This window comes from Callithrix jacchus, chromosome X, assembly GCF_049354715.1.
Source record: "Callithrix jacchus isolate 240 chromosome X, calJac240_pri, whole genome shotgun sequence".
NCBI classification, from domain to species: domain Eukaryota; kingdom Metazoa; phylum Chordata; class Mammalia; order Primates; family Cebidae; genus Callithrix; species Callithrix jacchus.
The window spans coordinates 53,482,766-53,507,954 of record NC_133524.1 but is presented as its reverse complement, the minus strand read 5'-3'; the positions used below and the strand labels follow the sequence as shown (position 1 = coordinate 53,507,954).

Sequence of the window (25,189 nt, the reverse complement as noted above, 5' to 3'; positions counted from 1 at the left end):
CACAAGCTAGGAATCTCTTGCCTATTCCATTTTTATGAAGACTCAACCCCCCAAGCTGGAAATCTCTTTCCTATTCCATTAAGAGAAGGCCCAAGTCCCCAAGCTGAGAATCTCTCACCTATTCTGTTTACAGAAGACTCAACACCCACCCAAGCTGGGAATCTCCCACCTATTCCATTTATGGAAAACTCAACCCATCAAGCTAGAAATTTCTTGCCTTCACTGCCCTAGGAGGTTCACCTGTTTCCTCCCTTCCCCCTTCAATAGGTCCTTTGTGCTCTTGTCATTTCTACCATCCCACTTGGCCGCTACCCCAAAGGAGATTTAGGGCTCTCTTAGCGTCAGCATGACGGTATAATTCCCATGGCAGTATCTGTCCAAAGCTGTATGAGGTAGCCATAGAACTGCAGAGAGGATTCACTCATTCCATCCAGAAGTAGAACTTGTCACCATTCACACAAACAATATCTAATTTGCACACACATTCAACCCTTTGGAAGTTGACCACCAAGAAGGTACTTTGTTGCCCCTCGGCAACATTTCCGACCTTGGCTAATGCACGAGGTTGGCTGGTCGAGGCCCCTGGTTGCTGCGGTTTGGAGTCTCTTTTCCCTGTGTTCCCGAGAATCCAGGTATACTCCTCACACCAGGTGGGTCCCAGATCTCTACCCCCGAGGCTGCCGCAAAGAGGCAGTGGGGCACCTCCTCTCGAGAGAGGACTGGAGACCACCCAGAGGGGAATGGCAATCCCAGATGAACCCCCATGTTGTATGTAAATTTTCGGTGCTACAAAAGAAGTAGCACGCAAATATAAATTTAATTTTTCTCAGCAAGGCAACTTTACTTTCTGCAGAAAGGGTGTCCCTATTAGCCATCTTGCCATGAGAGGACATGGAACAAAGGAGGCAGGGCCATTTATATCTAACGTATCCACCCTACTGCTGTGTTCTGATTCCACTGGCTGGAACTGGACTTCATAGTCTAGGCAGCACCCCGTTGCCTAGCAACTAAAAACTTTCCTAAAGGGGTAAACGCAGAGGAGAACAAAGGCAAAGAGGGAGTAACTTGAGGAATGCTTAGAGAAGCAATGTTTCCAAATAAAGAAGGGGAATAAGCTATGACCTAAGACTTGCCTGGGCTTGTCCAGGCATGTCAGGGCAAATATCTAGGTTAAAGTGAAAGAACTAAGTGAGGAGGGAGACCCAGGCATCGGGGATTCCCTCCCCCTCTGTCATCCACTGTGCATCTCAATAAAAGAGAGGGCAGGCCAGCTGGCACCTCCTGAATCTCCTTCCCGAAAACAACAGGCTAGGCCTTGACGAAACTCTCCAGAAGGCACTATTTTTACTTAAAACAAGATCAAACCAGAAACCTTTTCACATGTGAGTCCTAAAACTGTAAACTGGAACCCTTTCATATGTAATTCCTGAAACTGTAAACAGAGACCTTGCTAGGTGGGAACGGGAACTGCTGTGAGTGAACTAACACTCCCCTAACTGTGAGAATTGTTTCTTTGAAGTGTTCATATGGGTCATTTCCATAGCCATTCCACCCCTTTAGAAACCATGCTGAAAAATTTCAAGAAAAGATTTAGTGGGAATTATGAAGTAACTATGACATCAGAGAAATTAAGGGTTTATGTAGGAAAGATTGGCCACCATTTAGAGTAGGTTGGCCCCCAGAGGGGACCCTAGACAGGTCCCTTGTCTCGAAAGTAAGGCATGAGGTTAAATACGGTGAGCTAGAACACCTCGATCAATTTCCATACATAGATTCGTGGTTGCAGTTAGTGTTAAACCCTCCAAAGTGGCTAAGAGAGCAGGCAGCGACTGTTTTAGTAGCCAAGGGAAAGACTGCTAGAAACCACCATCCCCCTTGCCGCTGAGAAAAGCGGATTCCCAAGGCCCGGGCAGATTCAGTGGCAGAAACAATGGCTCCCAAGGTTTTGGTCAACCCAGCGGCAGAAGAGTTTTTGTCGATAATGCCTCCTCCTCCTCAAGGACTCCCTGCCCGTGGGCCGGAGGCCTCAGCATCCCCACCAGAGCAGCACACCCCTAAAATCCTCCAGAGCAGATAAAACAGAATGTAAAAAAACTCCGCCCATTGCTGCCCGCTTCCCAGAGGGAACTCCCCCTCTGGCAGGCAGCCTGTCTGCAATCCAAGGCCGGGGTGCAGATGCCTTTGAGAGAGCACAGGTACACAGGAGTGGACGAGGATGGCCACATGGTAGAAAGGCGTGTTTTCATGTACCTGCTGTTAACCTCGGCTGATCTTATCAATTGGAAAAATGACAACACGTCTAATACCGAGAAACCCCAAGCTCTTATTGATATACTGCAAACTATTATTCAGATTCATAACCCCATTTGGGCTGATTGCCATCAGCTGCTTATGCATCTTTTTAACACAGACGAAAGGCGGAGAATACTCCAAGCCGCTTCTAATTGGCTGGAGGAGCATGTTCCTGCAGATTACCAGAACCCCCAAGAGTATGGAAAAAGGGGGGTTCCTGGAAACCCCCACAGTCTGCCCGCCCGGGCCTGCAATGTGATCAGTGTGCATTGTGTTGAGAAATAGGACGCTGGAAGAAAAAATGTCCACAATTATCTGAGGAACAGGACGATCCTAAGCAGGAGGATCCAAATCTTCATCCAAACAGAGTGTGAAGGGGCTCTGTTCAATCTAATGGAAGGGCCACTGAACTAAAAGAGAGGGGAGCTGGACTCATATGCCCCCAAAGAGCCCATGGTCCGAACGACAGCCCTGTAACCCCCCATCGAAAGGAACGAGGCCAGTGTTGTTAAATCAATTAAGGTATTAAGAGAACAGACTTTCTTGTACTTAATGAATTGTCCCTGCCCCACTTCTCTGGCAAAAACCTGTTGTGCAAATCGAGGGCCACTATCCCATTAAACAAAAAATCCCATTTTGGTGTTATTCAAAATTAGAGGCACCCCCTTTAGGAAAAACAGGATATTTCCCTATGAAGTCTTATACCATGGGCCCCCTCCCCTACTCTGGGCACTCCTACGGAACTCCTTGGGAGTGAGGAGAGATTGAGTTAGGATGCTAGTTACTAGCCCTAGGGAGAATCTCTTAGGATACTTCAACCTGAGTAAATAACAAATGTTCTGTAAGCCTTTTTCTCCCCAGTTCACCCTTTCTCACTAGGTAATCATGTGTGGATAAAGGACAGGAGTACAGTCCCTCTAAAGCCACAATGGAAAGGACCTCAGACCTGATCCTGACCAATCCCACAGCTGTGAAGGTAGAGGGAATCCCAGCCTGAATCCACCACAGCTGTGTAAAAACCTGAGACTTGGACCAAGGCAAGGACTGCAGAATCACCTTACAAAGGATGACAAGCCTTGCTCCAGCCACATCCCGGAAGCTGGCTGGTCCACACATGGCCGAAGCATGAGGAAATTAATTGTGGGACTTGTTCTTTATATTTGGACTTGTACAGTAGGAGCATTAACTAATTTTAAAGAATGCCCTCAGTATGTACACCAGGTAGAGCATAAAAGTCACTGCCATTCTTTTGTCCTACAGTTCTTAAAATGTACAGGGACACAGAAGGGAACCTGTTTATATAACGGTACTCAATATAAGGTGTGTAATCCATGAGATGGACAGGCAGCTGTGTCATAGGCATCATTAAGCCCTCTTCTTTCCTGTTATCTGTTAAGACAGGTGGGCTGTTAATGTATTCAGTCTACTCCGCTAGAGAGCAAAAGAAACCTAAAGATAGGAGAACGGACAGATAAGTAGCCACTGGAGAAAACTATTAAGTATTATGGGCCGGCTACATGGGCAGAGGATAGCTCATGGGGATACCAGACCCCTATTTACATGCTCGACCGGATCATCCAGTTGCAGGTTGTTTTGGAAATACTCACTAAGGAAACGGGCAAAGCTCTGTCCCTTTTAGCCCAATAACAACAACAAAAAACTCAAATGAGAAATGTGATTTATCAGAACTGGCTGGCCCTAGATTATTTGCTAGCAGCTGAAGGAGGAGTCTATGGAAAATTCAATCTAACCAACTGCTGTCTGCACATAGATGACCAGGAGCAAACAGTGGAGGATATTGTGCGAGACATGACTAAACTGGCACACGTGCCTGTAAAGGTGTGGCACGGATTTAACCCTGAGTCCTTATTTGGAGGTTGGTTCTCATGCTTGGGAGGATTCAAAACCCTCATCATCAGTGTTATAATAATAATAGGTGTTTGTTTGTTGCTCCCTTGTCTACTCCCCCTGTTCCTTCAGATCATTAGGGGATTCATCACTGCTGGAGTTAGCCGAGAATAACATCACAAGTATATTATATGAAACATTATCAGTTTCTTCAGAAAATCTGGAAAGTGAGCAAGAAAGTGAGACCTCTCACTAATATTATAAAATCGTGAGGGTCTCAAAGTGGGGGATGAGGAAGACCCAGGCATTTGGGATTCCCTCCGCTCTGTAATCCACTGTGCATCTAAATAAAAAAGAGCGCAGGCCAGCTGGCGCCTCCTGAATCTCCAACCTGAAAACGAAAGGCTAGGCCTTGAGGAAACTCTCCAGGAGGCATTATTTTTAATTAAAACAAGAAAAAACAAGAAACCTTTTCACATGTAAGTCATAAAACTGTGAACTGGAACCCTTGCATATGTGATTCCTGGACTGTAAACAGAAAACTTTTCACATGTGAGTCCTATAACTGTAAACAAAAACTTTTTCACATGTGAGCCTAAAACTATGAACCAAAGACTCTTCGATGTGTAACATCTAAAGTATAAGCCTATATAAATGCTGAACCTGAATTTGTTAGACAGGTTTGGCTGTTAGGCAACTATGCCACATTGCTCCCAGCTGAATAAACCTTCTTCCTGAATTCAGTGTCCGAGAGATCCCTGTCCCACGGCTGCTCCTGCTACACAAAAAGACAGAGTACACTTTTTTTCTTTAAGAATAATAGCTACTTTAAGATTATAAGCAAACGCTTTAAAGTAAATTAACATTTGAAGAAACCATTATTTATTCATAATGAACTAAGAGGAAATCTTTGAAGAGGAACCTTTTATTTATTCTTATTTCCTACACTGATCCTCCCATCTCAGCCTCCCAAGTAGCTTCTGCTACAGGCATGCTACTGAGGTACTGTGTTAACTTCTCTTCCCGGGTCCACAAGGGGCATGGTTTCAAAGGCAAGAACTTCCCAGCGCCATACCTCCACTCACCTCCCCATCCGGGAACTAGAGTTCTTGGTCTAACTTTTGTGTGCGTGGGAAAGGTGGACCACCCAGGTGAGCTTCCTACGTTTAGAAAGCCCACCAAAAGCCTTGGAAGGAGGGGCTCTATTGCGAGCCGGGCAGCCAATCAGGTACCAAAGTCAGAGGTCAATCACTCCAGAGGAAGTTTGAGGAAACTCCTCTCACGGGACAAGAACTTGAATGGGGCGGGAGTAACTCCCAAATTAAAAGTCTCCCTGCCCCTTACCTGTGCAGACTCCATCTCTGGGTGGAATTTAAATGTTAGCTAAATTAACATTTAAATTTGTAGGCTGAGAAAAGCAGATTGTCCTCCATGATATGGGTGGGTCCTATCCAACCAGCTGAAGGCCTGCATAGATAAAAAGACTAACCCTCCCCTCAGTAAGGAAGGACTCTTTCTTCCTGATTGCATTTAAACTGCAACATTAGCTTTTCCCTACCTTAACACTTGCACTGAAACACTGGCTCTTCCCAGGCCTCAAGCTGGCCTTTGGACTGGAGCTACACCACCGACTCTCTACGTCTCCACTTTGCTGAATCACCTTGCGGATCTTGGGGCTTGTCAGTCTCCATAATTGCATGAGCTAATTCTTTATAATAAACCAATCTCTATCCATAGATATAGACATCCTATTGGTTACTGGTTCGTTCATGGCATGAACTGGCAATTGAGATCCACGAAATGTCACCATGGGACACTCCTAATCTACGACTTGCGAGACACAAGGACCTGCATATGTATGATTTGAACATTTCTGTCAAACTAATAAATACAATGAGATTGGATGGCTGCTCCAAACGTCACTGGATGAAGTAGGGAAAGAAAAGGATGATCTCAGGGAACTGAATTTCCAGCTCGAGCACTGCATAAATAATCTGAAAGTGTCTATGTACGTCCTGAAGGAGAACCTTATCTCTTACAGGGCTGAGATTGTTAAAACTCGAACACAGAATCTCATCCCTCAATCGGCTGAATTAAAATGCAAGTTGAGGCCAGGCTGAGTGGCTCAGGCCTGTAATCCCAGCAATCTCAGAGGCTGAGGTGGGTGGAATGCATGAGTCCAGGAGTTCAAGACCAGCCTGGGCAACACAGTGAAACACTGTTTCTACTAAATATACAAAAAATTAGCTGGACGTGGTGGTGTGCACCTGGAATCCCAGTTATTTGGGAGGCTGAAGTGGGAGAAACACCTGAGCCTGGGAGGTTGAGGCTGCAGTGAGCTGAGATCATGCCATTACACTCCAGTCTGGGCAACCAGAGACCCTGTTTCAAAAAAAAAAAAAAATGCAAGTTGAACTCCCAGCTTCACAGGATGTCTACTGCAAAGACAGGGCATTGGTTGGGAAGGAATGAGATCCAGAGTTGGAATGGGATATATGGGAACACCCTAAGGAAGTGGGGGACATTGAACCCCTAAATTTTAATGAATCTTTTCATCGCTTTTCTGCCTTTTGACTAAGATCAAGTGTAATTTTAATGAATCTTTTCTACCAGTGGAAGCAGCCTCCCCAACCCTAGCAGAAGTGGCCTCTTCACCCTCTTCCCAGGGGATTAACCTAAATGCAATGGGAGTAACTGGATCCTGGGGTGTCAGAGGCCAAGAAATGGCAATCATCAGCCAAAGGCAAAATGAACATGGTTACTGTAATGGACAGCAGAGTCCAGGCAGCAATCAGAATAGTCTGACTCACACAGACCTATGGGACCTATGGCAATGGCTAGTTGATCATAGGTTCCTAGAAGTGAAACAAGAAGCCTGCTAAATTCTTACTTGATGTGTATAAGCAGGAAAGTTCTAAGTCAAGTGAACAAGTTTAACTGGAATAATTAAAAACAGAGTATTACAGCCTATCAATTAGTTTCCAGGCTTGAGTTTGAACGAAAGCTCCACAACATGGCAGCAGCTGGGGCTGAGGCACAAGGAGCTTCGTGTATGCCTTGACTAGTGTCGCTTGATACTCTTCAGGAATTATGTAGAAAAGGAAAGCTCACATGTACATTGATTGGAATCACCAAAAGGAATCTAAACGATTATGAGGTGAAATACTTGTGTGACTACAAGGTAGTAAAGGATATACAACGTTATCTTGTAAAATGGAAAGGATGGCCAGGTTCTACAAATACTTGGGAACCCTTGCAAAATCTCAAGTGTCGATTACTGCTCCAGCAATTCTCTAATGGCAAGCACACTTAACTATCTCAGGTAAAGAAAGGCAAAGCAATAACTCCAAAAGACAATAACAACATTTTGAAACTTGCCATTGCTGAGTACATTGTAAAGAAGGCTCGGGGAGGATCCAAGATGGCTGATTAGGAGCAGCTCAGGACTGCAGCTTACAGCAAAAGCGCGGCGGGTGAGTGGACACTGCATTTCCACATGGATTTTTACTGCCCACAGACCAGGAGATTTCCAGGCAGAGGAGCCCCACGGGTTGCCAGCATGGCTGTTTTGGCTGGCGTGGCGGATCTCTGCACAAAATACATTGGTCCGGGCGCCGTCTTAGCTGGTGATTGGAGCTCCTGAAAGGCAGAGTCGCCCATTCAACTGATAAAAAGGGGACTGAAACAGGGAGCCAGGCCAGGAGATTCCCGGGCAAAAAAGTGAAAACAATCTCTGTGCGGCTGTTTCAGCTAGCGCAGTGGGTTGCTGCACGGGAAATCACACAGATCCCGGCGCCTTTTCAACAGGCGACTGGAACGCCTGGGAGACAGTCGCCCATTCAACTGACTAAAAGGGGACTGAAACGTGGAGCCAGGCCAGGAGATTCCCGGGAGAAAAAGTGCCACAAATCGCCAGTGTGGCTGTTTCACCCGGTGCTGGGGGTCGCCGCTCGGGAAAACACACAGATCCAGGCACCTTCACAACGGGCGACTGGAAAGCCTGGGAGATAGAGTTGCCCGTTCAACTGAAAAAAGGGACTGAAACAGGCAGCCAGGCCAGGAGATTCCCGGGCGAAAAAGCACCACGAGCCCCCAGTGAGGCTGTTTCAGCTGGCCCAACGGTTCTCTGCACAAAATCGCACACAAATCCGGGCGCCGTTTCAACTGGCGACTAGAACACCTCGAAGACAGAGTTGCCCGATCAACTGAAGAACGGGGGACTGAAACGGGGAGCTAGGCCAGGGGATTCCCTGTTGAAAACACGCCACAAGTCTCCAGTGGCTGTTTCAGCCGGCGCAGCGCATCTACACACAAGAAATCAAACAAATCCGGGCGCCGTTTCAACTGGTGACTGGGACGCCTGGGAGACAGTCACCCGTTCAGCTGAAAAAAAAGAAAAGGCGGGGGTCTGAGGCAGGGAGCCAGGTGATCAGGCTCGGCTGGTTCCACCCCCACAAAAAAGAGCAATCTGATACGCTCTGGATTGAGTGTTTCACAGCAAGCACATCTGAAACCCGGAAGGTCCAGCTCTGTGGGAGAGGGGTGTTCACCATTACCGAGGCAGTCTACCACTACCGAGGTAGTGTCTGCCGTTGCTGAGGCAGCCCGCCATTGCCGAGGCAGCCCGCCATTACAGAGACGGCCCGCAATTGCCGAGGCGGTTCTAACTATACCCCTATAGACAGGGCTGCAGGGAAGATTACACGGCAGTTGGGCGGAGCCCACAGCAGCTCAGCAAAGCCTCTGCAGGCAGACTGTGACTAGGCTGTCTCCTCGCTGGGCAGGGCAGCCCTGAAAAAAGGCAGCGGCATGACAGAAACTTATAAATAAAGCCCCGACTCCCCGTGACAGAGCACCTGGGGGAGCCCTAGGTGGTTGACCTGTATTTTCCCTTCCCCCTTCTATAGGTCCCCTGCGCTCTTGTCATTTGTACCATCCCACTTGACCGCTCCCCCAAAGGAGATTTAGGGCTCTCTTAGCTTCAGCGTGACGGCATAATTCCCACGGCAGGATGTGTCCAAAGCTATATGAGGTAGCCATAGAACTGCCTGAAGTTCCGTCCAGAAGTAGAACCTGTCACCATTCACACAAAAAATACCGCATTCACACACACACATTCAACTCTTCGGAAGTTGACCACCAAGAAGGTACTTTGTTGCCCCTTGGCAACATTTCCGACCTTGGCTAATGCACGAGGTTGGCTGGTCGAGGCCCCTGGTTGCTGCGGTTTGGAGTCTCTTTTCCCTGTGTTCCCGAGAATCCAGGTATACTCCTCACACCAGGTGGGTCCCAGATCTCTACCCCCGAGGCTGCCGCAAAGAGGCAGTGGGGCACCTCCTCTCGAGAGAGGACCGGAGACCACCCAGAGGGGAATGGCAATCCCAGATGAACCCCCATATTGTTGTTATGTAAATTTTCGGTGCTACAAAAGAAGTAGCACGCAAATATAAATTTAATTTTTCTCAGCAAGGCAACTTTACTTTCTGCAGAAAGGGTGTCCCTATTAGCCATCTTGCCACGAGAGGACACCGAACAAAGGAGGCAGGGCCATTTATATCTAACGTATCCACCCTACTGCTGTGTTCTGATTCCACTGGCTGGAACTGGACTTCATAGTCTAGGCAGCACCCCATTGCCTAGCAACTAAAAACTTTCCTAAAGGGGTAAACGCAGAGGAGAACAAAGGCAAAGAGGGAGTGACCTGAGGAATGTTTAGAGAAGCAACGTTTCCAAATAAAGAAGGGGAATAAGCTATGACCTAAGACTTGCCTGGGCTTGTCCAGGCATGTCAGGGCAAATATCTAGGTTAAAGTGAAAGAACTACGAATACAGGGTACACTTTTTATTATGACTAACAGCTACTTTAAGATTATTAGCAGAAGCTTTAAAGTAAATTAACCTTTGAAGAAACCATTATTTATTCATAATGAACTAAGAGGAAATCTTTGAAGAGGAACCTTTTATTTATTCTTATTTCCTACACTGATCCTCCCATCTCAGCCTCCCAAGTAGCTTCTGCTACAGGCATGCTACTGAAGTACTGTGTTAACTTCTCTTCCCGGGTCCACAAGGGGCATGGTTTCAAAGGCAAGAACTTCCCAGCGCCATACCTCCACTCACCTCCCCATCCGGGAACTAGAGTTCTTGGTCTAACTTTTGTGTGCGTGGGAAAGGTGGACCACCCAGGTGAGCTTCCTACGTTTAGAAAGCCCACCAAAAGCCTTGGAAGGAGGGGCTCTATTGCGAGCCGGGCAGCCAATCAGGTACCAAAGTCAAAGATCAATCACTCCAGAGGAAGTTTGAGGAAACTCCTCTCACGGGACAAGAACTTGAATGGGGCGGGAGTAACTCCCAAATTAAAAGTCTCCCTGCCCCTTACCCGTGCGGACTCCATCTCTGGATGGAATTTAAATGTTAGCTAAATTAACATTTAAATTTGTAGGCTGAGAAAAGCAGATTGTCCTCCATGATATGGGTGGGTCCTATCCAACCAGCTGAAGGCCTGCATAGATAAAAAGACTAACCCTCCCCTCAGTAAGGAAGGACTCTTTCTTCCTGATTGCATTTAAACTGCAACATTAGCTTTTCCCTACCTTAACACTTGCACTGAAACACTGGCTCTTCCCAGGCCTCAAGCTGGCCTTTGGACCGGAGCTACACCACCGACTCTCTACGTCTCCACTTTGCTGAATCACCTTGCGGATCTTGGGGCTTGTCAGTCTCCATAATTGCATGAGCTAATTCTTTATAATAAACCAATCTCTATCCATAGATATAGACATCCTATTGGTTACTGGTTCGTTCATGGCATGAACTGGCAATTGAGATCCACGAAATGTCACCATGGGACACTCCTAATCTACGACTTGCGAGACACAAGGACCTGCATATGTATGATTTGAACATTTCTGTCAAACTAATAAATACAATGAGATTGGATGGCTGCTCCAAACGTCACTGGATGAAGTAGGGAAAGAAAAGGATGATCTCAGGGAACTGAATTTCCAGCTCGAGCACTGCATAAATAATCTGAAAGTGTCTACGTACGTCCTGAAGGAGAACCTTATCTCTTACAGGGCTGAGATTGTTAAAACTCGAACACAGAATCTCATCCCTCAATCGGCTGAATTAAAATGCAAGTTGAGGCCAGGCTGAGTGGCTCAGGCCTGTAATCCCAGCAATCTCAGAGGCTGAGGTGGGTGGAATGCATGAGTCCAGGAGTTCAAGACCAGCCTGGGCAACACAGTGAAACACTGTTTCTACTAAATATACAAAAAATTAGCTGGACGTGGTGGTGTGCACCTGGAATCCCAGTTATTTGGGAGGCTGAAGTGGGAGAAACACCTGAGCCTGGGAGGTTGAGGCTGCAGTGAGCTGAGATCATGCCATTACACTCCAGTCTGGGCAACCAGAGACCCTGTTTCAAAAAAAAAAAAAAAATGCAAGTTGAACTCCCAGCTTCACAGGATGTCTACTGCAAAGACAGGGCATTGGTTGGGAAGGAATGAGATCCAGAGTTGGAATGGGATATATGGGAACACCCTAGGGAAGTGGGGGACATTGAACCCCTAAATTTTAATGAATCTTTTCATCGCTTTTCTGCCTTTTGACTAAGATCAAGTGTAATTTTAATGAATCTTTTCTACCAGTGGAAGCAGCCTCCCCAACCCTAGCAGAAGTGGCCTCTTCACCCTCTTCCCAGGGGATTAACCTAAATGCAATGGGAGTAACTGGATCCTGGGGTGTCAGAGGCCAAGAAATGGCAATCATCAGCCAAAGGCAAAATGAACATGGTTACTGTAATGGACAGCAGAGTCCAGGCAGCAATCAGAATAGTCTGACTCACACAGACCTATGGGACCTATGGCAATGGCTAGTTGATCATAGGTTCCTAGAAGTGAAACAAGAAGCCTGCTAAATTCTTACTTGATGTGTATAAGCAGGAAAGTTCTAAGTCAAGTGAACAAGTTTAACTGGAATAATTAAAAACAGAGTATTACAGCCTATCAATTAGTTTCCAGGCTTGAGTTTGAACGAAAGCTCCACAACATGGCAGCAGCTGGGGCTGAGGCACAAGGAGCTTCGTGTATGCCTTGACTAGTGTCGCTTGATACTCTTCAGGAATTATGTAGAAAAGGAAAGCTCACATGTACATTGATTGGAATCACCAAAAGGAATCTAAACGATTATGAGGTGAAATACTTGTGTGACTACAAGGTAGTAAAGGATATACAACGTTATCTTGTAAAATGGAAAGGATGGCCAGGTTCTACAAATACTTGGGAACCCTTGCAAAATCTCAAGTGTCGATTACTGCTCCAGCAATTCTCTAATGGCAAGCACACTTAACTATCTCAGGTAAAGAAAGGCAAAGCAATAACTCCAAAAGACAATAACAACATTTTGAAACTTGCCATTGCTGAGTACATTGTAAAGAAGGCTCGGGGAGGATCCAAGATGGCTGATTAGGAGCAGCTCAGGACTGCAGCTTACAGCAAAAGCGCGGCGGGTGAGTGGACACTGCATTTCCACATGGATTTTTACTGCCCACAGACCAGGAGATTTCCAGGCAGAGGAGCCCCACGGGTTGCCAGCATGGCTGTTTTGGCTGGCGTGGCGGATCTCTGCACAAAATACATTGGTCCGGGCGCCGTCTTAGCTGGTGATTGGAGCTCCTGAAAGGCAGAGTCGCCCATTCAACTGATAAAAAGGGGACTGAAACAGGGAGCCAGGCCAGGAGATTCCCGGGCAAAAAAGTGAAAACAATCTCTGTGCGGCTGTTTCAGCTAGCGCAGTGGGTTGCTGCACGGGAAATCACACAGATCCCGGCGCCTTTTCAACAGGCGACTGGAACGCCTGGGAGACAGTCGCCCATTCAACTGACTAAAAGGGGACTGAAACGTGGAGCCAGGCCAGGAGATTCCCGGGAGAAAAAGTGCCACAAATCGCCAGTGTGGCTGTTTCACCCGGTGCTGGGGGTCGCCGCTCGGGAAAACACACAGATCCAGGCACCTTCACAACGGGCGACTGGAAAGCCTGGGAGATAGAGTTGCCCGTTCAACTGAAAAAAGGGACTGAAACAGGCAGCCAGGCCAGGAGATTCCCGGGCGAAAAAGCACCACGAGCCCCCAGTGAGGCTGTTTCAGCTGGCCCAACGGTTCTCTGCACAAAATCGCACACAAATCCGGGCGCCGTTTCAACTGGCGACTAGAACACCTCGAAGACAGAGTTGCCCGATCAACTGAAGAACGGGGGACTGAAACGGGGAGCTAGGCCAGGGGATTCCCTGTTGAAAACACGCCACAAGTCTCCAGTGGCTGTTTCAGCCGGCGCAGCGCATCTACGCACAAGAAATCAAACAAATCCGGGCGCCGTTTCAACTGGTGACTGGGACGCCTGGGAGACAGTCACCCGTTCAGCTGAAAAAAAAGAAAAGGCGGGGGTCTGAGGCAGGGAGCCAGGTGATCAGGCTCGGCTGGTTCCACCCCCACAAAAAAGAGCAATCTGATACGCTCTGGATTGAGTGTTTCACAGCAAGCACATCTGAAACCCGGAAGGTCCAGCTCTGTGGGAGAGGGGTGTTCACCATTACCGAGGCAGTCTACCACTACCGAGGTAGTGTCTGCCGTTGCTGAGGCAGCCCGCCATTGCCGAGGCAGCCCGCCATTACAGAGACGGCCCGCAATTGCCGAGGCGGTTCTAACTATACCCCTATAGACAGGGCTGCAGGGAAGATTACACGGCAGTTGGGCGGAGCCCACAGCAGCTCAGCAAAGCCTCTGCAGGCAGACTGTGACTAGGCTGTCTCCTCGCTGGGCAGGGCAGCCCTGAAAAAAGGCAGCGGCATGACAGAAACTTATAAATAAAGCCCCGACTCCCCGTGACAGAGCACCTGGGGGAGCCCTAGGTGGTTGACCTGTATTTTCCCTTCCCCCTTCTATAGGTCCCCTGCGCTCTTGTCATTTGTACCATCCCACTTGACCGCTCCCCCAAAGGAGATTTAGGGCTCTCTTAGCTTCAGCGTGACGGCATAATTCCCACGGCAGGATGTGTCCAAAGCTATATGAGGTAGCCATAGAACTGCCTGAAGTTCCGTCCAGAAGTAGAACCTGTCACCATTCACACAAAAAATACCGCATTCACACACACACATTCAACTCTTCGGAAGTTGACCACCAAGAAGGTACTTTGTTGCCCCTTGGCAACATTTCCGACCTTGGCTAATGCACGAGGTTGGCTGGTCGAGGCCCCTGGTTGCTGCGGTTTGGAGTCTCTTTTCCCTGTGTTCCCGAGAATCCAGGTATACTCCTCACACCAGGTGGGTCCCAGATCTCTACCCCCGAGGCTGCCGCAAAGAGGCAGTGGGGCACCTCCTCTCGAGAGAGGACCGGAGACCACCCAGAGGGGAATGGCAATCCCAGATGAACCCCCATATTGTTGTTATGTAAATTTTCGGTGCTACAAAAGAAGTAGCACGCAAATATAAATTTAATTTTTCTCAGCAAGGCAACTTTACTTTCTGCAGAAAGGGTGTCCCTATTAGCCATCTTGCCACGAGAGGACACCGAACAAAGGAGGCAGGGCCATTTATATCTAACGTATCCACCCTACTGCTGTGTTCTGATTCCACTGGCTGGAACTGGACTTCATAGTCTAGGCAGCACCCCATTGCCTAGCAACTAAAAACTTTCCTAAAGGGGTAAACGCAGAGGAGAACAAAGGCAAAGAGGGAGTGACCTGAGGAATGTTTAGAGAAGCAACGTTTCCAAATAAAGAAGGGGAATAAGCTATGACCTAAGACTTGCCTGGGCTTGTCCAGGCATGTCAGGGTAAATATCTAGGTTAAAGTGAAAGAACTACGAATACAGGGTACACTTTTTATTATTACTAACAGCTACTTTAAGATGATTAGCAGAGGGACTCAAGATGGCGCTGTGAGAATAACCCAGGATTGGAGCTCTTCTCGTTGAATCCGTAAACGGTGAGTCAGAGTGGCATTTCCAGACTGATCTTTGTTGCCCACAGAACGGGGAAACTCCCAAGTATAAAAAAGACACGGGACGCCAGGCAGTAGGTTTGCCTGGCGAAGCCGGCAGCCGGGGCGGTGGCGGCCGGCCCTACCCAGCAATCCCCACAGGGCGCGCTTGTCCGGGTGCCCTGTTGAACCGGCAACCTGAGACTTGAGAGGGCTGGACTTGAGACTGAATGAGACTTGGACAGTAGGCCAGCCCAGGGGATTGCAGGGATTGGGATACCCAGTGGGATGAAAAAAACCGCGATTTCAAACTATCCCGAGCAGACGGTCTGAGACGCTCTGTGGGGGAGGGGCGTCCACCACTACCGAGGCAACCCGCCCCAACTGAGATACACGCCCATTGCTGACGCAGCCAGCCGTTGCCGAGGCAACCTGTCCCTACTGAGATACACGCCCACTGCTGACGCAGCCTGCCGTTGCTGAGGCAACACGCTACAACGAAGAGACTCCGCCGCAGGGCGTGGCGGAGACCACAGCAGAGCCGGCAGGAACAGCGCGAATCACACAACAGCAGGGCGGAGCCTCGGCAGCCAAACAGTGGCTAGTCCGCCTTCTAGCTGGGCAGGACACCTGATCGGACATCGAAAAATAAAGCCCAAACCCCTCAACACAGAGCATTTGAGAAAAAAAAAAAAAAGGGTTTTTTAATGAGCTCTGTTGCAGCAGAATCAAACATAGCAGCATAACAGCCCTGAATGAACAACAGAGTGCACAGCTCAGCAATTAAACCCCTATAAAGTACAAACTGTCTCCTCAAGCAGCTCCCTGACCCCTCTATATCCAAAAGACTGACATTAGGCAGGCATCATCCTGGGACAAAGAGAGCAGAAAAAGAAACTGGTAGCATCCCTCGCTGTGCCACAGCTACTAGAGGTGCACCCCAGACAAGCAGGGTCTGGAGCGGACCTCAGCAGTCGTACAGCGAAGGGGCTAGACTGGTAGAAGGAAAACCAAGCAACAGAAATACTTCATCATCAACATTCTGGGTGTCCACTCAGAGACCCAAACGAAAAGTCAGCAACTACGCAGACGACCAGCGGACAAATCCACAAAGATGGGAAGAAACCAGCGCAAAAAGGAGGAAAACACCCGAAACCAGAACACCTCGCCTCCTAGAAAGGACCAAAACTCCTCACCAGCAAGGGAGCAAAGCTGGACGGAGAATGACTGTGACGAAATGACGGAATTAGACTTCAGAAGATGGATAATGAGAAACTTTTGTGAGCTAAAAGATCATGTATTAAATCAATGCAAAGAAACTAAGAACCTTGAAAAAAGATTTGAAAAAAGATTCGAGGAAATGATAACAAGAATGGATACCTTAGAGAGGAATATGAATGAATTAAAGGAGCTGAAAAACACAATACGAGAACTTCGCGAAGCAAACACAAGTTTCAATAGCCGAATTGACCAAGCAGAAGAAAGAATATCTGAAGTCGAAGACCAACTCAATGAAATAAAACGAGAAACCAAGATCAGAGAAAAAAGCGCAAAAAGGAATGAACAAAGTCTCCAAGAAATGTGGGACTATGTGAAAAGACCTAACCTACGTTTGATAGGTGTACCAGAAGGGGACGAAGAGAATGAATCCAAGCTGGAAAATACTCTTCAGGACATCATCCAGGAAAATTTCCCCCACCTAGCAAGACAAGCCAACACTCAATTGCAGGAAATACAGAGAACACCACAAAGATATTCCGCAAGAAGAGCAACCCCAAGGCACATAATCGTCAGATTCAACAGGGTTGAAATAAAGGAGAGAATACTAAGGGCAGCCAGAGAGAAAGGTCGGGTCACCCACGAAGGGAAGCCCATCAGACTCACAGCAGATCTCTCGGCAGAAACACTACAAGCCAGAAGAGAGTGGGGGCCAATATTCAACATTCTTAAAGAAAAGAACTTTCAACCCAGAATTTCATATCCAGCCAAACTGAGCTTCAGAAGTGAAGGAAGAATAAAATCCTTTGCGAACAAGCAAGTACTCAGAGATTTTGTCACCACCAGGCCTGCTTTACAAGAGCTCCTAAAAGAGGCACTACACATAGAAAGGATCAATCAGTACCAGCCATTCCAAAATCACACTGAATGCTAAAGAGCTTCAACATAATGAAGAATCTACAACTAACAGGCAAAACAGCCACTTAGCATCAAAATGGCAGTATCAAATTCACACATAACAATATTAACCCTAAATGTAAATGGACTAAATGCACCAATCAAAAGACACAGACTGGCAAATTGGATAAAAATCCAAAACCCATCAGTGTGCTGTATCCAGGAAACCCATCTCACATGCAAGGATACACAAAGGCTCAAAATAAAGGGATGGAGGAAGATTTACCAAGCAAATGGAAAGCAAAAAAAAGCAGGAGTTGCAATTCTCATCTCTGATAAAATAGACTTTAAAGCAACAAAGATCAAAAGAGACAAAGAAGGCCATTACATAATGGTAAAAGGATCGATACAACAAGAAGAGCTAACGATCCTAAACATATATGGACCCAACACAGGAGCACCCAGATACATAAGGCAAGTTCTTAAGGACTTACAAAAGGACTTAGACTCCCACACAATAATAGTGGGAGACTTTAACACTCCACTGTCAATACTAGACAGATCAACCAGACAGAAAATCAACAAGGATACCCAGGGCTTGAACTCAGACCTGGAGCAAGCAAACCTGGTGGACATTTACAGAACTCTCCACCCCAAATCCACAGAATACACATTCTTCTCAGCACCACATCACACCTACTCTAAAATTGACCACATAATTGGAAGTAAAGCACTGCTCAACAAATGCAAAACAACTGAAATCATAACAAACAGCCTCTCAGACCATAGTGCAATCAAGTTAGAACTCAGAATTCAGAAACTGACCCAGAACCGCACAGCTTCATGGAAACTGAACAACTGGCTCTTGAATGTTGACTGGGTAAACAACAAAATGAAGGCAGAAATAAAGAAGTTCTTCGAAACCAATGAGAACGAAGACACAACGTGCCAGAACCTCTGGGACACATTTAAAGCAGTCTCTAGAGGAAAGTATATAGCAATAAGTGCCCATATGAGGAGAATGGAGAGATCCAAAATTGACACCCTATCGTCAAAATTGAAAGAGCTAGAGGAGCAAGATCAAAAAAACTCAAAACCCAGCAGAAGACAAGAAATTACTAAGATCAGAGCTGAGCTGAAGGAGATTGACACGAAAAACCCTTCAAAAAATCAATAAATCCAAGAGCTGGTTTTTTTAAAAGATCAACAAAATAGACAGACCACTAGCCAGATTGATTAAAAAGAAAAGAGAGAACAACCAAATAGATGCAATAAAAAATGATAAAGGGGAAATCACCACAGATTCCACAGAAATTCAAACCATCATCAGAGAATATTACAAACAACTATATGCGCATAAACTAGTAAACCTGGAAGAAATGGATAAATTCCTGGACTCCTGTGTCCTTCCAAGCCTAAACCAGGAGGAAGCTGAAACTATGAATAGACCAATAACAAGGTCTGAAGTTGAGGCAGCAATTAAGAGCCTACCACACAAAAAAAGCCCAGGTCCAGACGGGTTCACAGCCGAATTCTACCAGACACACAAGGAGGAGCTGGTACCATTCCTTCTAAAACTATTTCAAACAATCCAAAAAGAGGGAATCCTTCCCAAATCATTTTATGAGACCAACATCATCCTAATACCAAAACCCGGCAGAGACCCAACGAGAAAAGAAAACTTCAGGCCAATATCCATGATGAACATAGATGCAAAAATCTTCAATAAAATATTGGCAAGCCGATTGCAACAGCAAATCAAAAAACTTATTCATCATGATCAAGTAGGATTCATCCCGGGGATGCAAGGCTGGTTCAACATATGCAAGTCTATCAACGTAATTCACCACATAAACAGAACCCAAAACAAAAACCACATGATTACCTCAATTGACGCAGAGAAGGCATTTGACAAAATTCAACAGCCCTTTATGCTAAAAACCCTCAATAAACTCGGTATCGATGGAACGTATCTCAAAGTAATAAAAGCTATTTATGACAAACCAACAGCCAATATCATACTGAATGGGCAAAAACTGGAAGCATTCCCTTTGAAATCTGGCACTAGACAAGGATGCCCTCTCTCACCACTCCTATTTAATATAGTACTGGAAGTTCTAGCCAGAGCAATCAGGCAAGAAAAAGAAATAAAGGGTATTCAAATAGGAAAGGTGGAAGCCAAATTGTCTCTATTTGCAGACGACATGATAGTATACCTAGAAGACCCCATTGCCTCAGCCCAAAAACTCCTGAAACTGATAAACAACTTCAGCAAAGTCTCAGGATATAAAATCAACGTGCAAAAATCACAAGCATTCGTATACACCAGTAACAGACTTAAAGAAAGCCAAATCAAGAGCGAACTTCCATTCGCAATTGCTACAAAAAGAATAAAATAACTTGGAATACAACTCACAAGGAACGTAAGGGACCTCTTCAAGGAGAACTACAAACCACTGCTCAACGAAATCAGAGAGGACACAAACAGATGGAGAAACATTCCATGTTCATGGTTAGGAAGAATTAATATCGTGAAAATGGCTATACTGCCCAAAGTAATTTACAGAATCAACGCTATCCCCATCAAGCTACCATTGACTTTCTTCACAGAACTGGAAAAAACCACCATGAACTTCATATGGAACCAAAAGAGAGCCCGCATAGCCAAGTCAATTCTAAGCAAAAAGAACACAGCGGGGGACATCACACTACCGGATTTCAAACTATACTACAAGGCTACAGTAATCAAAACAGCATGGTACTGGTACCAAAACAGAGATATAGACCAATGGAACAAAACAGAGGCACCGGAGGCAACACAACATACATACAACTATACAATCTTTGATAAACCTGACAAAAACAAGCAATGGGGCAAGGATTCCATGTTTAACAAATGGTGTTGGGAAAACTGGCTAGCCATGTGCAGAAAGCAGAAACTGGACCCCTTCCTGACACCTTACACTAAAATTAACTCCAGATGGATTAAAGACTTAAACATAAGACCTGGCACCATAAAAACCCTAGAAGGAAATCTAGGCAAAACTATCCAGGACATAGGAGTAGGCAAGGACTTCATGAACAAAACACCAAAAGCATTGGCAACAAAAGCCAAAATAGACAAATGGGACCTAATGAAACTCCACAGCTTCTGCACGGCAAAAGAAACAGTCACTAGAGTGGATCGGCAACCAACAGAATGGGAAAAAATTTTCGCAGTCTACCCATCTGACAAAGGGCTGATATCCAGAATTTACAAAGAACTCAAACAGATTTACAGGAAAAAAACAAACAAGCCCATTCAAAAGTGGGCAAAGGATATGAACAGATACTTTACGAAAGAAGACATATATGAGGCCAACAATCATATGAAAAAATGCTCATCGTCACTGGTCATCAGAGAGATGCAAATCAAAACCACATTGAGATACCATCTCACGCCAGTTAGAATGGCGATCATTAAAAAATCTGGAGACAACAGATGCTGGAGAGGATGTGGAGAAAAAGGAACACTTTTACACTGTTGGTGGGAGTGTAAATTAGTTCAACCATTGTGGAAGACAGTGTGGCCATTCCTCAAGGCCTTAGAAATAGAAATCGCATTTGACCCAGCAATCCCATTACTGGGTATATATCCAAAAGACTATAAATCGTTCTACTATAAGGACACATGTACACGAATGTTCATTGCAGCACTGTTTACAATAGCAAAGACCTGGAATCAACCCAAATGCCCATTGATAATAGACTGGATTGGGAAAATGTGGCACATATACACCATGGAATATTATGCAGCAATCAGAAATGATGAGTTTGTGTCGTTTGTAGGGACATGGATGAATCTGGAGAACATCATCCTCAGCAAACTGACACAAGAACAGAAAATGAAACACCGCATATTCTCACTCATAGGTGGGTGATGCAAAATGAGAACACATGGACACAGAAAGGGGAGTACTGAACACTGGGGTCTATTGGGGGGAAAAAAGGAGGGCCAGTGGGGGGGGTGGGGAGGGATAGCCTGGGGAGAAATGCCAAATGTGGGTGAAGGGGAGAAGAAAAGCAAAGCGCACTGCCATGTGTGTACCTACGCAACTGTCTTGCATGCTCTGCTCATGTACCCCAAAACATATAATCCAATAAAAAATTAAAAAAAAAAAGATTATTAGCAGAAGCTTTAAAGTAAATTAACCTTTGAAGAAACCATTATTTATTCATAATGAACTAAGAGGAAATCTTTGAAGAGGAACCTTTTATTTATTCTTATTTCCTACACTGATCCTCCCATCTCAGCCTCCCAAGTAGCTTCTGCTACAGGCATGCTACTGAAGTACTGTGTTAACTTCTCTTCCCGGGTCCACAAGGGGCATGGTTTCAAAGGCAAGAACTTCCCAGCGCCATACCTCCACTCACCTCCCCATCCGGGAACTAGAGTTCTTGGTCTAACTTTTGTGTGCGTGGGAAAGGTGGACCACCCAGGTGAGCTTCCTACGTTTAGAAAGCCCACCAAAAGCCTTGGAAGGAGGGGCTCTATTGCGAGCCGGGCAGCCAATCAGGTACCAAAGTCAAAGATCAATCACTCCAGAGGAAGTTTGAGGAAACTCCTCTCACGGGACAAGAACTTGAATGGGGCGGGAGTAACTCCCAAATTAAAAGTCTCCCTGCCCCTTACCCGTGCGGACTCCATCTCTGGATGGAATTTAAATGTTAGCTAAATTAACATTTAAATTTGTAGGCTGAGAAAAGCAGATTGTCCTCCATGATATGGGTGGGTCCTATCCAACCAGCTGAAGGCCTGCATAGATAAAAAGACTAACCCTCCCCTCAGTAAGGAAGGACTCTTTCTTCCTGATTGCATTTAAACTGCAACATTAGCTTTTCCCTACCTTAACACTTGCACTGAAACACTGGCTCTTCCCAGGCCTCAAGCTGGCCTTTGGACCGGAGCTACACCACCGACTCTCTACGTCTCCACTTTGCTGAATCACCTTGCGGATCTTGGGGCTTGTCAGTCTCCATAATTGCATGAGCTAATTCTTTATAATAAACCAATCTCTATCCATAGATATAGACATCCTATTGGTTACTGGTTCGTTCATGGCATGAACTGGCAATTGAGATCCACGAAATGTCACCATGGGACACTCCTAATCTACGACTTGCGAGACACAAGGACCTGCATATGTATGATTTGAACATTTCTGTCAAACTAATAAATACAATGAGATTGGATGGCTGCTCCAAACGTCACTGGATGAAGTAGGGAAAGAAAAGGATGATCTCAGGGAACTGAATTTCCAGCTCGAGCACTGCATAAATAATCTGAAAGTGTCTACGTACGTCCTGAAGGAGAACCTTATCTCTTACAGGGCTGAGATTGTTAAAACTCGAACACAGAATCTCATCCCTCAATCGGCTGAATTAAAATGCAAGTTGAGGCCAGGCTGAGTGGCTCAGGCCTGTAATCCCAGCAATCTCAGAGGCTGAGGTGGGTGGAATGCATGAGTCCAGGAGTTCAAGACCAGCCTGGGCAACACAGTGAAACACTGTTTCTACTAAATATACAAAAAATTAGCTGGACGTGGTGGTGTGCACCTGGAATCCCAGTTATTTGGGAGGCTGAAGTGGGAGAAACACCTGAGCCTGGGAGGTTGAGGCTGCAGTGAGCTGAGATCATGCCATTACACTCCAGTCTGGGCAACCAGAGACCCTGTTTCAAAAAAAAAAAAAAATGCAAGTTGAACTCCCAGCCTCACAGGATGTCTACTGCAAAGACAGGGCATTGGTTGGGAAGGAATGAGATCCAGAGTTGGAATGGGATATATGGGAACACCCTAGGGAAGTGGGGGACATTGAACCCCTAAATTTTAATGAATCTTTTCATCGCTTTTCTGCCTTTTGACTAAGATCAAGTGTAATTTTAATGAATCTTTTCTACCAGTGGAAGCAGCCTCCCCAACCCTAGCAGAAGTGGCCTCTTCACCCTCTTCCCAGGGGATTAACCTAAATGCAATGGGAGTAACTGGATCCTGGGGTGTCAGAGGCCAAGAAATGGCAATCATCAGCCAAAGGCAAAATGAACATGGTTACTGTAATGGACAGCAGAGTCCAGGCAGCAATCAGAATAGTCTGACTCACACAGACCTATGGGACCTATGGCAATGGCTAGTTGATCATAGGTTCCTAGAAGTGAAACAAGAAGCCTGCTAAATTCTTACTTGATGTGTATAAGCAGGAAAGTTCTAAGTCAAGTGAACAAGTTTAACTGGAATAATTAAAAACAGAGTATTACAGCCTATCAATTAGTTTCCAGGCTTGAGTTTGAACGAAAGCTCCACAACATGGCAGCAGCTGGGGCTGAGGCACAAGGAGCTTCGTGTATGCCTTGACTAGTGTCGCTTGATACTCTTCAGGAATTATGTAGAAAAGGAAAGCTCACATGTACATTGATTGGAATCACCAAAAGGAATCTAAACGATTATGAGGTGAAATACTTGTGTGACTACAAGGTAGTAAAGGATATACAACGTTATCTTGTAAAATGGAAAGGATGGCCAGGTTCTACAAATACTTGGGAACCCTTGCAAAATCTCAAGTGTCGATTACTGCTCCAGCAATTCTCTAATGGCAAGCACACTTAACTATCTCAGGTAAAGAAAGGCAAAGCAATAACTCCAAAAGACAATAACAACATTTTGAAACTTGCCATTGCTGAGTACATTGTAAAGAAGGCTCGGGGAGGATCCAAGATGGCTGATTAGGAGCAGCTCAGGACTGCAGCTTACAGCAAAAGCGCGGCGGGTGAGTGGACACTGCATTTCCACATGGATTTTTACTGCCCACAGACCAGGAGATTTCCAGGCAGAGGAGCCCCACGGGTTGCCAGCATGGCTGTTTTGGCTGGCGTGGCGGATCTCTGCACAAAATACATTGGTCCGGGCGCCGTCTTAGCTGGTGATTGGAGCTCCTGAAAGGCAGAGTCGCCCATTCAACTGATAAAAAGGGGACTGAAACAGGGAGCCAGGCCAGGAGATTCCCGGGCAAAAAAGTGAAAACAATCTCTGTGCGGCTGTTTCAGCTAGCGCAGTGGGTTGCTGCACGGGAAATCACACAGATCCCGGCGCCTTTTCAACAGGCGACTGGAACGCCTGGGAGACAGTCGCCCATTCAACTGACTAAAAGGGGACTGAAACGTGGAGCCAGGCCAGGAGATTCCCGGGAGAAAAAGTGCCACAAATCGCCAGTGTGGCTGTTTCACCCGGTGCTGGGGGTCGCCGCTCGGGAAAACACACAGATCCAGGCACCTTCACAACGGGCGACTGGAAAGCCTGGGAGATAGAGTTGCCCGTTCAACTGAAAAAAGGGACTGAAACAGGCAGCCAGGCCAGGAGATTCCCGGGCGAAAAAGCACCACGAGCCCCCAGTGAGGCTGTTTCAGCTGGCCCAACGGTTCTCTGCACAAAATCGCACACAAATCCGGGCGCCGTTTCAACTGGCGACTAGAACACCTCGAAGACAGAGTTGCCCGATCAACTGAAGAACGGGGGACTGAAACGGGGAGCTAGGCCAGGGGATTCCCTGTTGAAAACACGCCACAAGTCTCCAGTGGCTGTTTCAGCCGGCGCAGCGCATCTACGCACAAGAAATCAAACAAATCCGGGCGCCGTTTCAACTGGTGACTGGGACGCCTGGGAGACAGTCACCCGTTCAGCTGAAAAAAAAGAAAAGGCGGGGGTCTGAGGCAGGGAGCCAGGTGATCAGGCTCGGCTGGTTCCACCCCCACAAAAAAGAGCAATCTGATACGCTCTGGATTGAGTGTTTCACAGCAAGCACATCTGAAACCCGGAAGGTCCAGCTCTGTGGGAGAGGGGTGTTCACCATTACCGAGGCAGTCTACCACTACCGAGGTAGTGTCTGCCGTTGCTGAGGCAGCCCGCCATTGCCGAGGCAGCCCGCCAT

General features: G+C 46.5%; 1 pseudogene; it reads left to right on the top strand.

Moving 5' to 3' along the window:
- Positions 1–346: 346 nt before the first annotated feature.
- Positions 347–25,189, top strand: part of LOC100404146 (histone-lysine N-methyltransferase SUV39H2-like) — a 63,787-nt pseudogene continuing 38,944 nt past the window's right edge.